A 15,096-nucleotide genomic window follows, 5' to 3' on the forward strand; every position below is an offset into this window, starting at 1 on the left:
GCTTCCAACTCATTAGACTCAAGAGCAGTTTGGAGACAGAAAAGATGAGACTCCTGTGCCATAAGTTGTTCATCCACTGCAGAATTCAGCCTCCCCTCAAAGGCTGCCTGGCCCATACAGCAGAGCTGGAAGGGCCCTGTTGCCATCACAGCAGGCAGACAGGCTGGCAGCTCCCTGGCACCACTCCAACCATCAAACCAGCTCCTTTCTCAGAGTTGCAGTTTCCAAAGCCTATTTTCTTTCTGTACCCCAAAACTGGGAAGGTGGTAGGAACAAACACCAGTACTGGAGGGAGAGAACATCTTCTTGCTGGAGTGCTGCCTGCTTTCCCAAGCCTGAGTGTGGGCAGTTGTCTAGAGAAGCCTTTAGGCCTTTGGAGGTGACTCAGCTCCCAGGATGAGAACCATTCCCTCCATCATCTCTCTCTTTTCACCTTTTCTAGATTGCAGGAATGAAGAACTGTTGCCTAAATGGAAAGTGCCAGCATTCCCCAACTTCAAAACCTTATGGAAACGAATAACATATCTGAAGAAGCTTCTCCTGTTTTTTTCTATACTACAAGAGAAGAGCTGAGACCTGACAATGGTTTGCACACAGTCCCTGGGAAAAAAAAGGAATTGCTCTGTGTATATCTCTTGGAAATTAAAGACAATAGTACTCCTCCTTTGCAATAGCAGTTAACAGACATGAAAATAAACATAATTGACTCTAGTGTATGATTCCACAAAGGAGCATGGATGCATTGCAAATGTTAGATATTGCTACTACAATTACAATGTCATATTGACCCCCTGAGCATAATTTCTCCCCGTTGAGCACTAAAACAAAACCCCATTTCCACCGTTGTATTTTGTATCTGTAACTATAGATCTCTGTTACCTGAAAACTCCCTTTGAACTCACTGCAGCAAAGTAACTTTTTGGAGTCCTTGACTTCATTTTATATTTAAAGGTTTCAGAATATCATCCTTTTCATTCTGCCATTGTAATCTAATGAAAACTGTGCATAATGCTTTGGAAAAGAGAAGAAATGGGTCTTTTATAGGAAAAAAAAACAACCCCAACCTGGGAGAACTGATTTCTATGGCTTTAAAAGCAAAAAAATATATAATATACTAAAACCAACTCTAATATTTGCTTCTTGTGTTTTACTGTCACAGATTAAATTACAGCTTTTATGAATGATTAAATTTTAGTACATTTTCATTTTGTTTCTGTGTTTTTGTTAACCCTTTCCAGGCTTTGTGCTGGCCCATGTTTTGTGAATCCCTCTTCCCTGCTCGTAGCTGGAGTGTTTTGTTCCAACAGACCCCCCCCCTTCAGTGTGTCATCACCCCAAAGTACAGAAGGCTCTTTGAATGACTTTTGTATCTTCTTCTGAACATTTAAAAGATTGTATTCTGCTGGAAAAAAAATCCCTCTGTACAATTATTTCTGTTATGTACAAATTTGGTTTAATATTGTATCAAGGTCTGACTTGGAGGGTGATCTTGTACCTTAGGGCAGCCCCCACCCTGCTCTGGGAGTGCTGCCTTCCAGGCAGGAGCCTCTGATGGTCCCTCACAATCAGCATCTCAGCATGAAGCTGTGGAGTTGGAAGTTGGTTCTGTCTAAATACATTTGCTTTTTAAAAAGCTGAGTTACCTGAGCTGCACAGTCAGCTCAAGGGGCTTCTCTTCCACGTGGGGGTTGCTTTGGGTCTTTGTCTGTTTATTGTGTGTTTTCTTAAAATACCTGTTGGTTCCATAAAGTTCATCAGAGCAGGATCAAGAGACCCATGGATGCTCAGCCTCCATCCTCCTGTGCATGTTGCAAGTCAAAGAAGCACCTCTGGGACCTGTGAGGCCCAAATCCCCTCCTGGCGGGATGCTGCTGGAGTTGCTGCAGTGCTGGAGGACTCGCTCCCGCTTCGCTTCTGAGTAAGTGAGAAGAGAAATGTATCTTCACAGTGGAGAGAACTCAGGACTGACTTTGTCCTGGTGGTTTAAATGATCTAACTGTTAACAGCTGGTGCCCAGTTGCTCCTGGACCTGTTGTAGAGTTTTATTGGAAACCAGGGGGGGGAGATTTCTATCAATAGGTTTTTCTAAACCTCTGTTACTGATGCAACTGTTGAATTATACAGAGATCCCAGTTTCTAAACACAACCCAAACGAGACTGGATTGAAGATACTTGGATGATGACAATGTGAAAACATCTGCCTACTTACAAGCTGCTAGGACAAACGTAGTTACTTAGCTGGTTGTCTTCAGCCCACCTCTGCGCTTCCCTTGCCAGAGGAGCAGCAGCATGGTGTTTGCAGGTTGGTCACCTTTACTAAATGTAAAAGTATTTTAGTAATAAAGTAATTTTAATGTACCTGTTGATTGCTAGATGTCTCTTCTATGCCAACAGACAGCTACCCTTGGTTCTGTAGGTGCAGTGAGCTACTTAAGCACGTCCGACCTCACTTCATAACCGCCCCGGCTGTGTTACTGCTCCCAGTCCATCTTCCCACAGTGTCACTGGGTGACATCACTCTGGTGATGGTGATTCCAGCCTCTGCAGTGGCACTGTGGCAGTTGGATCTGCCTGGAGCTCATGGGAGCCCGATGCCAGGGCTGACAGCAGGGGTGTCTGGGGGCTCCTGACAGCAGCTCCCCTCCCCTCGTCCCCTGCCAGCGCCTTGTGGGAGAGGGTTGGAGGCGGGGTTGGCTGCCCGGGGCAGGCTGGAATGGTTCTTACACCGGGTAAACTGTGTGAAGGCTGGAGGAAGAGTCTCCCGAGCCTGTTGGCTTTGCCACTAGATGGTGGTGTTGGAAAACATCAAGGCCCTTCACTGCCATTCCCCACGGACCTGACACAATCTGGTTTCTCACTGGATAAGATTTTATCTAATGGATTTTAGCACAATAGCCCGAATTCTGCCCCTGGACACGCTTCAGCAGATGCTGCCTAGCTTTATGTCCAAACAGAATGTGTCCTGAAGCACTTGCTGTTTAATGTTTTGCTGAGTTTACTGAAGAACAGCCTAAAGAAAGGTTAAACTGAAAACCTTCCAGAAGCAGTGGTGTGCTGCTGCTGTTGCCCAGCATCCAACCAAGCAAAGCAACATCTTGCTCAGAGCAAAGGAGCACATTTAACATTTCAGTGAGGCCTGTGATCCCCCAAAGACAAGAGAAAGTGGCCTCAAATTGTTCCAGAGGAAGTTTAGATTGGAGCTGAGGCAGAACTGTTTCCCTGAGAGGGGTGTCAGCCCTGTGCCAGGCTGCCCAGGGAGCTGGGGGAGTGCCCAGCCCTGGAGGGATCCCAAAGGCGTGGAGCTGAGGTGCTGAGGGCCAGGGGTTAGTGCTGGGCTGGGCAGGGTGAGGGCAGGGCTGGGACTGCAGCAGCTTAAAAGATCTTTTGCAGCCAAAAAGATTCCATGAAGTCCTCCAGCTCCTGTATGTGTTGATGGGAGACTCTGCTTAAGCCTCTCTGCCTGTATTTCTGTATCTTCAGTGTTACCTAAAGGTTATTTTAGATGTCACTGTCCCATCAAACGTAGGTTGGAGCAGTCAGTGGCTGCCCAGGGATGCCCTTCCCTTCCCAGGGAGCTGGAGTTGCAGGTTTTGGTTTCTGTTCAGAGACAAGGAGTGAAGCAGGAGCTGTGTTCAGATCCCACAGCGTGTGTGTGCTCTGCTGCACTGCCTCAGGCGTGCACAGACCGGCCCCACGCTGCTGGTGTGGGATGCCTCACACCCCCAGCCCCACGAGGAGCTTCCTTCATGGGAGGTTCTGAGTTTACCCTCTGTGATATCACCCCAACTGACAAATGTTTTGTTTGTTTTGCCAGGTCCAGGTGCTGAAGGAGGGAATTGGAGTTTCAGGGTGAGACCAGGAGCTGCCGGCTGCTTCCTCTGCTGCCTCTGCCCCTCCTGGAAAGGAAACCCCCAAATTCAGCGACAAGGCCTGTGCCAGAGGAGGGAGAGGAGCTGCTCTGGAAGGGCCTCAGCAGCAGCATGAAGCTGTGGCTCAAAAAAGAAAATGCCCAGCAGTGAAAGCAGTGCTTGGCTGAGCTCCATGCCTGGGGGGTTTCCTGGACTTTTAACCAGTGAAGGCATTCAGTGGCCAAGGTACCATGCAGCATTTTGTGATGGTTTCACACTGCTCAGCTAAGAAAACCACTTCTCCTTCCACAGGGGTGGCTGCCATGGGCAGGGACAAGAGCTGCTGGGTTCCTGGGAAGAGGCTCCTGTCTGTGGCTGGAGCCAGGGATGGGCAGGTTGGGCCAGTGAGTGCCCATGGTGAGGCCACTTAGAGCTCCCAGCCTGGGGCAGCTCAGTGCAGAGCCCCAGGCCAGCTCTACACCAGTCTAATTAGAGGCTATGCCAGCACTAATTAGCCATGCTGCAGGCCCACAGTAGCCCTGGCACACTGCTGTGCTAATGTGGCTGCTCCTGGCTGAGGCCAGGCTTGTCTTTAGTTCAGGTACTTGTTCATCTCAGTGTTGGGAAACAGTGTTTGTGTTACCCTGGGACTGAAACAAGCCTTTTCTCCCCCCTTTTGGAGAGAACTTGCACAGAAGCACCTCAGCTCATTCCTTGTGTGTGTCAGCAGCAGGTAGAGGCCTGAGCAGTGAGTGACAACCCATTATCCACGTTGTCCTGGATCCTCTGTCCCTCTGCCACCGGCTGCACTTCAGAGGGAGCAGCAGAGGGAGGTTAAATCATTTGTCAGGAACTTTGGACAAGTCAGTGACAGAGCTGGGATTGCAGCCCTGTGCAGGAGTCTGAGGTGCCTGTCATGCTGCTGTACCAGCTCCTGACTGAATCCTGTTTGCCTTTGGGACAGAACTGCTCAGGTTTCCTCCACAGCGGTGGCTCCGGCGCAGCCTCTGTCGCAGTCGCAGGCAGAAGCCAGAGTTCAAACACCCATGGCATTTTCTTTGGGCAGTACCAATGTTTGAGGCCAGAAGCCATCCCTCTTGGTGGCTCAGGGGTGAATAAGGAGCCTGTTGTGTGCAGAGGGGAGGATGCTGCGGGCACTGGCAGCACTCGGTGCCCTCAGCACGTGTGCGGGCGGCAGCCGCGGTGACGGCAGCTGCTCTGCGCTCCCACAGCCTGGGATCAGGCAACAAAGGACAAATTCATGGGGCTGAGAGCTCTGTGGGCTGAGCACACTGGAGCATTATGGAGCTGGGTGAGCTGCCTCGCCCCTGGCAGCGGGTGACGACCACCTTGTGCTGGACAGGAGCACCTTTGCTCGCAGGACGCTGCCGCTGGCTCCCGAGATTCATTTCCATGGAGCACTGTTTTGCAGCCAAGAAACCTGAGAAACCCCTGAGTGTCCTTCAGAACAACCCCATGGAGAGCAGCAGCTGCCTCCAGCTGAGCTCACCTCAGCAAAAGGGAAGTTAACAGTAATTCTGACTTATTTTTTCCCTTGCAAATGTTTTAAATCCAAACCAAGTGTCTTGCAACCTGCTTTGAGCGAGCACTGGTGGAGCTGGGTGAAAGCCAGCAGTGTTGGAGCTCTGCTGCCCTTTCCTAGCCAGGCTGTTGCAAAGCATTGGACAAAACTGACTTCAGCTATGTTACACCTTTACTCAGCTTCCCCCATGGAGGATGTGGCTGTGACATTTTGAGGGCTGCAGCCATCCAGCATCTTTAAGGCCCTTTTCCGTCCAGCTTTGGAAATGAGCAGTGTCAAGCTGCTGTGTCAGTGTGGCTTAAACTCACAGGAGAACTCATTTGATTTGCAGCAGTTGATGTTATTCAGTGATTGCACAGGAGCTGCTGTGGGATGATCCTTTATGCTGAGTGATGTTGTTAATGAGGGAGACCTGACACTGTCCATCCCACGCTCCCCTCACCGTTGATCTGCAGGAGCAGGGACAGGCACAGAGCAATTGTGGGTGTGAGGAGTGAAGGGCAAAGGTTGGACTTGGACAAACAGCAGCTAAACCTGCGACAGGATCAGCTGCAGAGGAGAAACCCTGGGGATCCTCTGCCAGGAGGTTCTGGCTTCTGCCCTGACCTCAGCCAAGTTTTATGTGTCAGGAGGCATATAGATGCAAGGAAGCCACTCTTGTGGTTGGCATTCACTGCTGCTGGGGCCAGCCTGCAGCTTTGCTGTGTTAAAAATGGGTCTATGGCTGTGTCACAGCTGGGTTGTCCTGCTGCAGACTTCACACCAGCTTTTGCAGGAGCAGGACCTGAGTTTGCTGCACTCTGGAGCTTCAGGGTGTTCCCCTTTGTTTAATACTCGAGGCAGAGGCTGATTAGCAGCTGACAGGCAGCTTTTGGCCCTCTCCTGAAACAATCAGCATTTAGGGCTTGACCCAGCAGGATTTGGTGGGAGATAAGCTTCCCAAGAGCCAGGCCAAGACTGAAGTAATCATTGAATAAGTGTGAGGTGGTGAGTGAGGCACAGAAGGATGAGTCAGAGCAGCTGGAGGCAAAGGGAAAAGGCTCCTGGGTGTCTCCTTCGCTGCCTGCCACCGGTGGGACTGAGCTCATCCAGCTGCCAGAAGTAGATTTGCTTGGGGAACAGGCTGGGGGGGGACTTCCAGCACCCCTAGTCCTGCTGTGGCCTGCTCTGGGTGCTGGCTCCCAGCCCCTGACGTGTGGGCAGCGTGTGCTCAGCCTCAGCGAGGGAGGTGTGAAGGTCAGGACGTGCCCATCTGCCTTTGCTGCCTCTGCAGGGCAGGGAAAGGTGAAGGTGCTGCTGTGAGCTGTGAGCTGCAGGTTCCTGGCAGGGTTGGGCAGTGCTGTTCCTGCCTCTGTTGAGTCTCCTCTCAGATTTAGCGGTTCCTTGCACTTGTTCTCACTTTGTGTGGTTGCTGCTCTCGGAGGCAGCTCTCAGGGAAGGAGAAGAAATCAAGTGTTTATTTTTAGGAGCTGCAGAAAGAGTTCAGCCCAAGGCAAATGCAATTACTTCAGGTTGCATGTAGGCTTGTGAGAAGCAAAGAAATGTCTTCTAAATAGCAGATGCCCTAAAAGCCAACAGCATGGAGCCACTGGGGAATGGGAGCATCACTTCACTGCTTCAGGGGCACTTGAACTCCCCCAGGGTGGGAGGTGGGTGATGCTGATGGCCTGGCCTTGCCCCTCCAGTGCTGCCCACAGCCCCTGATGCTCCTGGCAAAGCCCAAAGGCCTGCTGCTCTCCCCTGAGGTATTTTTTCTGCTTGAAGAGCTCTCCCAGATTCTATTCCTGGGCCAGTTTTAGGGTATTCATTGCCCAAAGATTCTGCTGCGTTGTTTCTGGGGACCTTGTGGCTGGGGAAGAGGAGAAAGGGGGTGGGAGAGAGTCTCCTCTGTTGAAAGCTTTCACTCTGTAATTAAGCTGAACAAGAGACTCTGAGCTAAATCTCTGTTTCTCTCACTGTGCCTGAGCAAACACAAAGAGGAGAGAAGGAGTGAACCAGACAATTAAAACAAGCAATAAAATCACACAGAGAGGTCCATGGAATGGTTTTTCCTTGACACACTCGCCCCCAACAAGTGCCACATGCCCTGTGTATAAATAGCAGCTGCCCAGACTTGCTTAATCATCCCATTGTTGCTTTATAACATTAATTAAACATTCCTCTGGGATTGTTGGCATCCTGATCAAGTCAGGAGCTTACAAAAGACAGTGAAGAAACCAGACAAGTGTGTGGTGGGGATGCACAACCCCCTTTTGCTGAGCTGTCTGCAATTGGTTTTCAAAGATAGTGTTAAAACTGCAGGACTGTGGTTGGAGGCACTTTACAGTCACCAGTGACAGGGGCTGTTTGGTTCCTCAGGGAGTCAGAGGGGCTCTTTGCTCCAGGAGTGTTTGGAGGGAGAGCTGGAGGCAGTGTGGGGCTGGGCTGGAAGGGATGAGCTTCACCCTGTCACTGAGACACAAGCGAATCCTCCCTGGCACAAACCCACCAGGATCAAAGGGCCAATTAATCCGCAGCTGCTCTGCAGGGGGGGCCCGGGGGGAGCAGGGAGCTGCTGGAGCTGCAGGAGCTGCATTCAGCCACCCGGCAGCTGGGAATGGGGCTGAAATCACCCCCCTGGAAGGAGGATCCTGCAAATCCCACCGTGGCAGGAGGCAGCGTGGGGCAGCCCTGCAGAAACAGATCTGCACCAGTACCTACATGGGACACTCAGAGAATTGTTGCAGTTGGGAAAGCCCTTGGAGCTGCTGCAGTCCCAGCCCTGCCCAGCCCAGCACTGACCCACAGCCCTCAGCACCTCAGCTCCACGGCTTTGGGATCCCTCCAGGGCTGGGCACTCCCCCAGCTCCCTGGGCAGCCTGGCACAGGGGCTCACACCCCTCTCAGGGAAACAGTTCTGCCTCAGCTCCCTCTCTCTGACATCTCCAGATCTGGGGGAGAAACAGTCTCTGCCCCACCAGACAAACCCTCCCCCAGGGCAAGAGCTGCATGGTCATGGTCACATTCCCCTGCCTGGAGGCCTGGGGCTCATCCTCCCCATCTTCTCCTTTCATGTAGTGAGGAAGACTTGAGCACATTGTTCCCAGCTCAGACTCATGCACCCTGCAGGGATGTACTGTGAATTACTTCCCAAATTATGTGAGTAATTAAAATCAATGAGAGGGTATCCTGTTAAATAACGTAATTAGATGAGCGAGATGAGCAGAGCCCGTTTGTTCTCCTGCCTGGAGACAGTGTTTAACTCTTTCCCTCTTGTCTCTTCCCCAGGACAGGCAGGCAGAGCTCCTCAGTGTGCTGATGGCCCTGCTCCTGCTAACACTGAGGGGTTTCACTGGCCCAGGCTGCCCAGGGAGGGTGTGGAGGCTCCTTCTCAGGAGGTTTCCAACCCCACCTGGACACATTCCTGTGCCCCCTGAGCCAGGGGAACCTGCTTTAGCAGGGGCTGGGGCTGGGGCAGCTCTGCAGGGCCCTTCCCACACCCAGCATTCTATAATTCTGTGATTCCAGGCTCCCAAAGCCTCGTTGTCTGTCCCTGAGGAAGGATGAGGACAGTGTGAGCTCAGAAGCAGCAGCCTCAGCTCTCTGGGAACACCCAAAGGCTCTAGGTTTAACATCTTCATTGCAGAGAAAACGAAATGGCTCAGGAACCCAAGTGCTAAAAGCCCTCTTTGCTCTATTTCTGCCCATTTCAGGGCAGGGACTGAAGCCTCAATCCATTAAGAGATACACGTGGATGGAGCTTGCTGTCTGCATGGAGTGCTGTTGACTCCAAGGGGGCTCAGGGAAGGGTAGAGGCATGTGGCCAGATGGCTCTCATTGCAGGGCTGGCAGCTAAATAATTAATTTCCAGTATCGTGTTCATGACTTTGCTGTGTCCCTCAGGAAGCCCTGAAAGAAAAACCCTCAACTTGGTGCTTCTTTTTTCCAGCTGGGCTCTACAGGAACTCGCAGCTCTGTGCACTCTGCTGCATTCCCAGCTTCTCCGGGTTGGTTTCTTTTCCCAGGTAGCAAATTGTTGCAAAGATGCATCACATCTAATTACACTTGGCACATGAAATCATATTATGGCCAAAAATCCCCTCTGAAGCTCTGCTGGGAGCAGCATCCCCTGCACTGGGGACCCGGGGAAGTTTCCCTTTGATGTGCTGCAGGAGTGACGGGTCCTTTAAAGGCACAGACAAAGGGCAGAGCACACCCTGGCTGGTGGGATGTCAGTGCCAGCCCCCCAGCAGCACACAGAGGGGAGAGCAGGTCCTGGCACTCTGCCTGGCAGCGACACAGGGCTGCTCCTGAGCAAGGGAGGAGGAGGAGGAGGAGGGAGGAATCACCCGCTGGGGTCTGTCAGACCCTGCAGGTTTTGCTGCCTTACCGACAGGCTGAGAGTGTCTTATCCTGCCCCATCTTCCAGTGATTTACACATCCCATAAAACCTCTGCTGAAGGAGGACTTTTGCTTGGCTTTTCCTGGCAGTACATCTTATCTGCAGTGAATTTCCCAAGACTCTGTAGCTGTTCCTTCCCCTCCATCCCAGGAGATGCCTTAAAAAGGCAAATAGCACATATACTCTGTGAAAAGCTGAGATGCTCTTGCTAACTGGGCTGCTGACATCAGTGGTGGGTTGGGAAACCAGGTAAGCAGTAAACAGAAAGATCCTCTCTTGTCTTCTTTTAAATCCAGAGGACCTGATCTCTCCTTTTCAGGAGCAGAGCTCCATTCAGGGTACAGGAAACAGCAGCACAAAGCCGGCCCTGAATCCTTCCCACACAATTAGCATGAGTGCATGCAGATCAGGCAGCTGCAGGCATTAATGCCTGGCTGCCTGCCTTTGGGTGCAAACCCTCTGTACAATTACATTCTATTCCTCTGGAATAGAATGAACAGGCAAAGAGGAGAGAGTCTGAGCAGGTAGCTCAGGAGAGCTGAGTGACTCTACAGTGGGGTTGTATGTGAGCAACACCCTCAGAGCCAGGCAGGGTTTGGAACTGAGACCAGAGCTGCTCCTCTCAGCCTCACAGCAGTGAGGGACAGACAAGGGCAGGGGTGAGGGAGAGACCAGTGCTCTCACACCACTTTTCCAGGTGTTGGCTGACAGGAGAGGCGTTGGGCTGGCTGTGGGTACCAGTCACCAGGGATGTGCCCAGAGAGCCTGTTCCTGGCCACGCTGGCCCCTTGCCATGGCTCTGCCCACCCCACAGCACAACCTCACCCAGGCCCTGCTGTCCCCTCAGAAGGGACCCGGTGCTGCAGTGCAGAGGTGAGAGATGCCATGTCCCTGCTCTCTGGGAACACCCAGTCTGAGGAGCTTTTTGAGCCCCAGAAGATTGTGACACACCACAGAGGAGCGAAAACACAACGCGGGGCCCGGAGTGACCCTTGGGTTATCCTGACTCGCCAAAGGGAGGCTGCATTTAAAAATAAAGCAAAGCTTCACTGGGCAACAGCTTCCCTCAGTCCCTGGGTGTCCTCCTGGGGCTGCCCTGGGCTCGTGGAGCCATTGGAGGCGACAGCCCTGTGTCCCTGCAGCCTCCAGCCAGGCTCTGCCTCCGCAGGGCCCGTCAGCGCCCCAGCAAAGGGACTAATTAACCCTGACAGGATGTCACGTTCGTTATCTGTGGGTTCCAAATGTCACATCGCTCGCTTCAGCCCGATGTCAGGAGCGTGGTGAAGCCCCCTGGGTAGGGCCTGAAAGCTTGGCTCAGGCTGGTAATGAGGGAGCAGATCTCCCTCCTCGCTGCCTGAGCGCTGGGACTCCCCCGGCCCCAGCAGCACGGCGGGGAGGCCGACGGGACCCTCAGTGCCACGAGCCGGCTCTGCCCTGCCAGGGAAGCTCCTCTGCCTGCCATGTGCCCTGTGGAAGGCCAGCCCAGTGCTGCTCTCCCTTTGCTCCTCAGCCAAGGCCGTGGCCACATCCAGCCCCTTCCCCCCACACAATGGAGGGGCCTGTGTGGGCTTTGCTGGGGAGGATGGAGTGAGCAAAGACCCCTCATCCCCCCAGCTCCTGGAGCTCGTGTCCTGCCAGCCCTGTCAGAAGGGGCTTTCCAGATGAACCTCCAGCCTGCCCAAGGTGAGGACACACACACAGGATCAGATGGTTCTGTCTGGGATGTGGGTTTTTTCCTCCCCTCTTCACTTTCCTGTGCAGTGAAAGGCAGGAAGCCTGGGCCGGCTCAGAGGCTGCTGCAGGAGCCTCTCCCGAAGAGCACACGGGTAAAAGTGGCTGGAGAGGGCCAGGACCGACCCCCCTCAGCTGCAGAATGGCAAACAGGGAGGCTGAGGAAACCAGTCCCAATGGGGAGGCTGAACCTGGGCCACAGCCCCGAAACCAGTCCCAACAGGGAGACAGCCTGGGCTGCAGCCCCAAGAGCTGGGACAGTCCCCACAGCAGAGACGTGGCCCAGGCAAAGACTGGGGTTTGTTTGTGCTTCCAGCAGCCCAGGCTGGAAAGGGGCTGCCAGCTGGAAGGGGATGCAGCTTCTCCATTAGAAATGCCACGTGGGTACAAATGAACTTGAACAAAAGGGAAGAGGAACGAGATCCAGCCTCTTCCTGCAGAGCCAGGGAGGCTGGAGGAGCACTGTCCCTGCTTTAGGAATGCTGCCTGAAGTGGAGGAGATTGTGCTGCTGAGCAGCAATGCCATGGAGGGGACTGGGAGTGAATAAACAGTGCTGGGCTTGGAATGAAACGGATCTGAGGTCAGCAAGGATGTGGCAACTGTGCTTCTTCCTGCCGGATTCATACGAGAACTGAGGGGAAACTGTTGACTTCGCTCAGTCTGCAGCCAGAAAGCCTTTCAGATGAGTTGGGCACATCAGCATGGGGACACAGCCCTGGGTCCTTAGGGAGGATGAGCCCTGGCCCTGGGGAGGCTTTGGGGAGACACAGAGCTGCAGAGCACACGGGAGCCTCAGCGTGACGGGGAATCCCAAATCCAGCCAGTGGGAAGGGAACAGGCAGCAGCCAGCCTGTGTTTGCCTTTCCTCTTGCCCATCATTAGCCTAAGAAGCCCCATCCCATTGTCAGAAGAATAAGCTGTGAAATGGTTTTGCAAATAAAGGCTTTTTAATTACAGGCCCATTTGTGAACCTTCTGGAGACCATCTGGCCCCAGGAGCCGGGTGTGAGCCGTGCTGGGAAGAGAGAGCCTGGGGAGGCAGAGCCAGGAGCAGCTCCTGGAGAAGCTCTGTTAATGTGAAGAGCCAAATCCTCTCTATACATTGAGCTGTATGGGGCAGATCCAGCAGGAATCCACTGAGAGCAGGCGCTGTGCCATGTGCTGGGGGCTCTGGAAGGGGCCGGGCTGAGCTGCTCACCCAGCCCAGGAACACGGCTGCCCTCATGGAACAGGGATCCTGTGAGCACCAAGGGCCTCAACACCTCCCTCCTCTGCCCCATCCTGCGCTGGAGGGGGGTTCCCATCCCCTTGCAGGAGGTGTTTGAAGCCACAGTCCAGCACCACTCATCTCCCCTCAGCCACAAGCCCCAGGACCCCCAAGACCAGCAGCTCCCTCTTGCCAGCGTCTCCATCCCTGGTGCTGAGGGAATGGTTTTGGCCTCAAATTAAACCCAGTGCCTGTGATCCCCCCTGGGCTCAGTGTACCCTGTGAGCAGAGAGTCCTGGTCCATCCAGATGCCCCAGCTTCACTTGCCACTGTGGCCTTCCACTATAACCATTGCCTTGTGTTTGGTACTAAGCACTCGTATCAGAGCTGCAGGACACAGCCAGGGCCTCATTAAAGACTGTCATTGTGCTAATTAGGTGGGTTTCATGCTTAATAACAGGGAACTATTTCGTGGCAGTTTCATGAAAAAAACAGAGGAGCAAATGCCATTATAATTTGAGGAAAAGCCCCTGGAGAACTGAGATGGTAATTCACAAGCCCTTCCCTCATCTATTAGTCTGGAGACTAAATTAGGTAGGATGTCTGGCTTGGCTGATACCCTTTATTATCTGAGTGCCTCTTAAAGGATATTTACTAAACATGGGGGGTTTTTTTTGCTTAGGAACTTAGAGATGCAGCTGCATTTACTTGCCATGTTCAGGTGGCTGTTTGAAGCCAATGTCACACTGAATTCGTCACTGCAACACCTTGGAAAATCCCATTCTGAGGTAGAACAGCTTTTGAAGATACATTCAAGTAGCAGAAGAGAGAACACAAATACATGTGGAACTCTGTGGGGCATTTGGGCAGCTGGCTGGCTGTGCAAAGTGCCCTGGCTGGGATCTGATCCTGCTGAGACCCCCAACCCCCTCCCCAGCTCTGAGGCAGCTGATGGGATGCTGATGGGTGGGAGTGGGCACACACTGGGCAGTGCTGGCTGCAGCAGGAGCTTTTATTTTGGGTGGGAAAGGAACACGTGGGAGGCAGCTGTGGCCAAGAACTGCCCTTTCCACGTCAAAATAGAAACAATAGTGTTTCCTCTGAGTGGGGACAGAACAGGGTGGGCTCAGCAGCTGATCTCAGAGCAGCTCCTGCAGTGCATGGGCAGGACAACCCAGTGCTGCCCCATGGGCCAGGGCAGATGTGGGGAGAGAGACAGGGAACTGCTGGAGAGAGGCCAGTGCAGGGCTACCAAGATGCTGAGGGGATGGAACATGTGTGTGAGGAGGAAAGGCTGGGGAGGGGGCTGTTCAGCCTTGGGAAGGCTGAAGGAGACATCAATGCTGATCAATACCCAAAGGGCTGGTGTCCAGAACATGGGGACAGTCTCTTTTCCTGCAGTGCTCAGAGACAAGACAAGGGGTAACAGACATCAGCTGGAACACAGAAAACTCCACTTAAACACCAGGAGAAGCTCCTTTGGTGCTGAGGGGAGGGAGCCCTGGCCCAGGCTGCCCAGGGAGGGTGTGGAGGCTCCTTCTCAGGAGGTTCTCAACCCACCTGGACACGTTCCTGTGCCCCCTGAGCCAGGGGAAGCTGCTTTAGCAGGGGCTTGTGATGGAGCAGCTCTGCAGGGCCCTTCCAGCCCCCACCACTCTGGGATTCTGTAGACACACGGGGCCAGAAGTGCCTGTTCCCCAGAGAAACTTCCCATGGACAGGGCAGTGGCACTCAGCAGCTGCTGGGGTGGGGGATGCAGCATTTCCATGGGGCCACTTGTGCTGTCAAAGTGGGTTAGAGTTTCTAAAGCTCTGGGTCACAGGCTGCTGCAGGGGGCTGGATGAGGGGGCAAATCCCTGAGAACCATCTTTCCCATGGACTATGTTCCCAGTGTACATTTTAGGCTGCAGATCTCTCCATGTCCTGCATACACACATCCTGTTTCCTGGGTAATACACGACCTTGGAGAGGTGACCACATGCAGAAACGTGCCTTCAACCTCAGCCAAGGCATGGCCACGTCCCTGCCCCACCACACTCAGCCTGAGCCCTCTCCTGCTGCCCACCACAGTCACCACAGCTGAGGGCAATGCTCAGTGATAAGCTTAAAAGGCTCCTGGTGTGAGTCCTCAGCTTCCCCCAGTCTCTCCCTGTCTAGCACTGTGATCCTCTCTCTCTGGGGCTCAGCCTTCAGTGCCAAGCAGTATAGTGGGATGGGAGTTGCTGTGGGGCAATGCCGCTGTCCTCAGTGTTCCCCACTGCTGGGTCCCCTGGGTTGTGCCTGGGCACCAGGGAAGCCCTGGGGTGAGTTCATGTTCTCCTATGACAAAGTTTGCTGCAGGAAAAGCTGTCTCTGGTGTTTATAGAAAGCTCTTTCTCCTCTTTGC

At 53.3% G+C, this 15,096-nt stretch overlaps 1 protein-coding gene across 9 annotated transcripts in view; it reads left to right on the top strand.

Annotated features, from left to right (window-relative positions):
* Nucleotides 1-1,205, top strand: part of RAP1A (RAP1A, member of RAS oncogene family) — a 39,053-nt gene extending 37,848 nt beyond the window's left edge. For all 9 annotated transcript variants that reach the window (XM_062013704.1, XM_062013700.1, XM_062013705.1 and 6 more), the window contains one exon: nucleotides 443-1,205. The gene's annotated coding sequence lies outside the window, so the exon portion shown is untranslated. The remainder of the gene's footprint in view (nucleotides 1-442) is intronic.
* Nucleotides 1,206-15,096: the final 13,891 nt, after the last annotated feature.

Source organism: Colius striatus, chromosome 22 (genome assembly GCF_028858725.1).
Source record: "Colius striatus isolate bColStr4 chromosome 22, bColStr4.1.hap1, whole genome shotgun sequence".
NCBI classification, from domain to species: domain Eukaryota; kingdom Metazoa; phylum Chordata; class Aves; order Coliiformes; family Coliidae; genus Colius; species Colius striatus.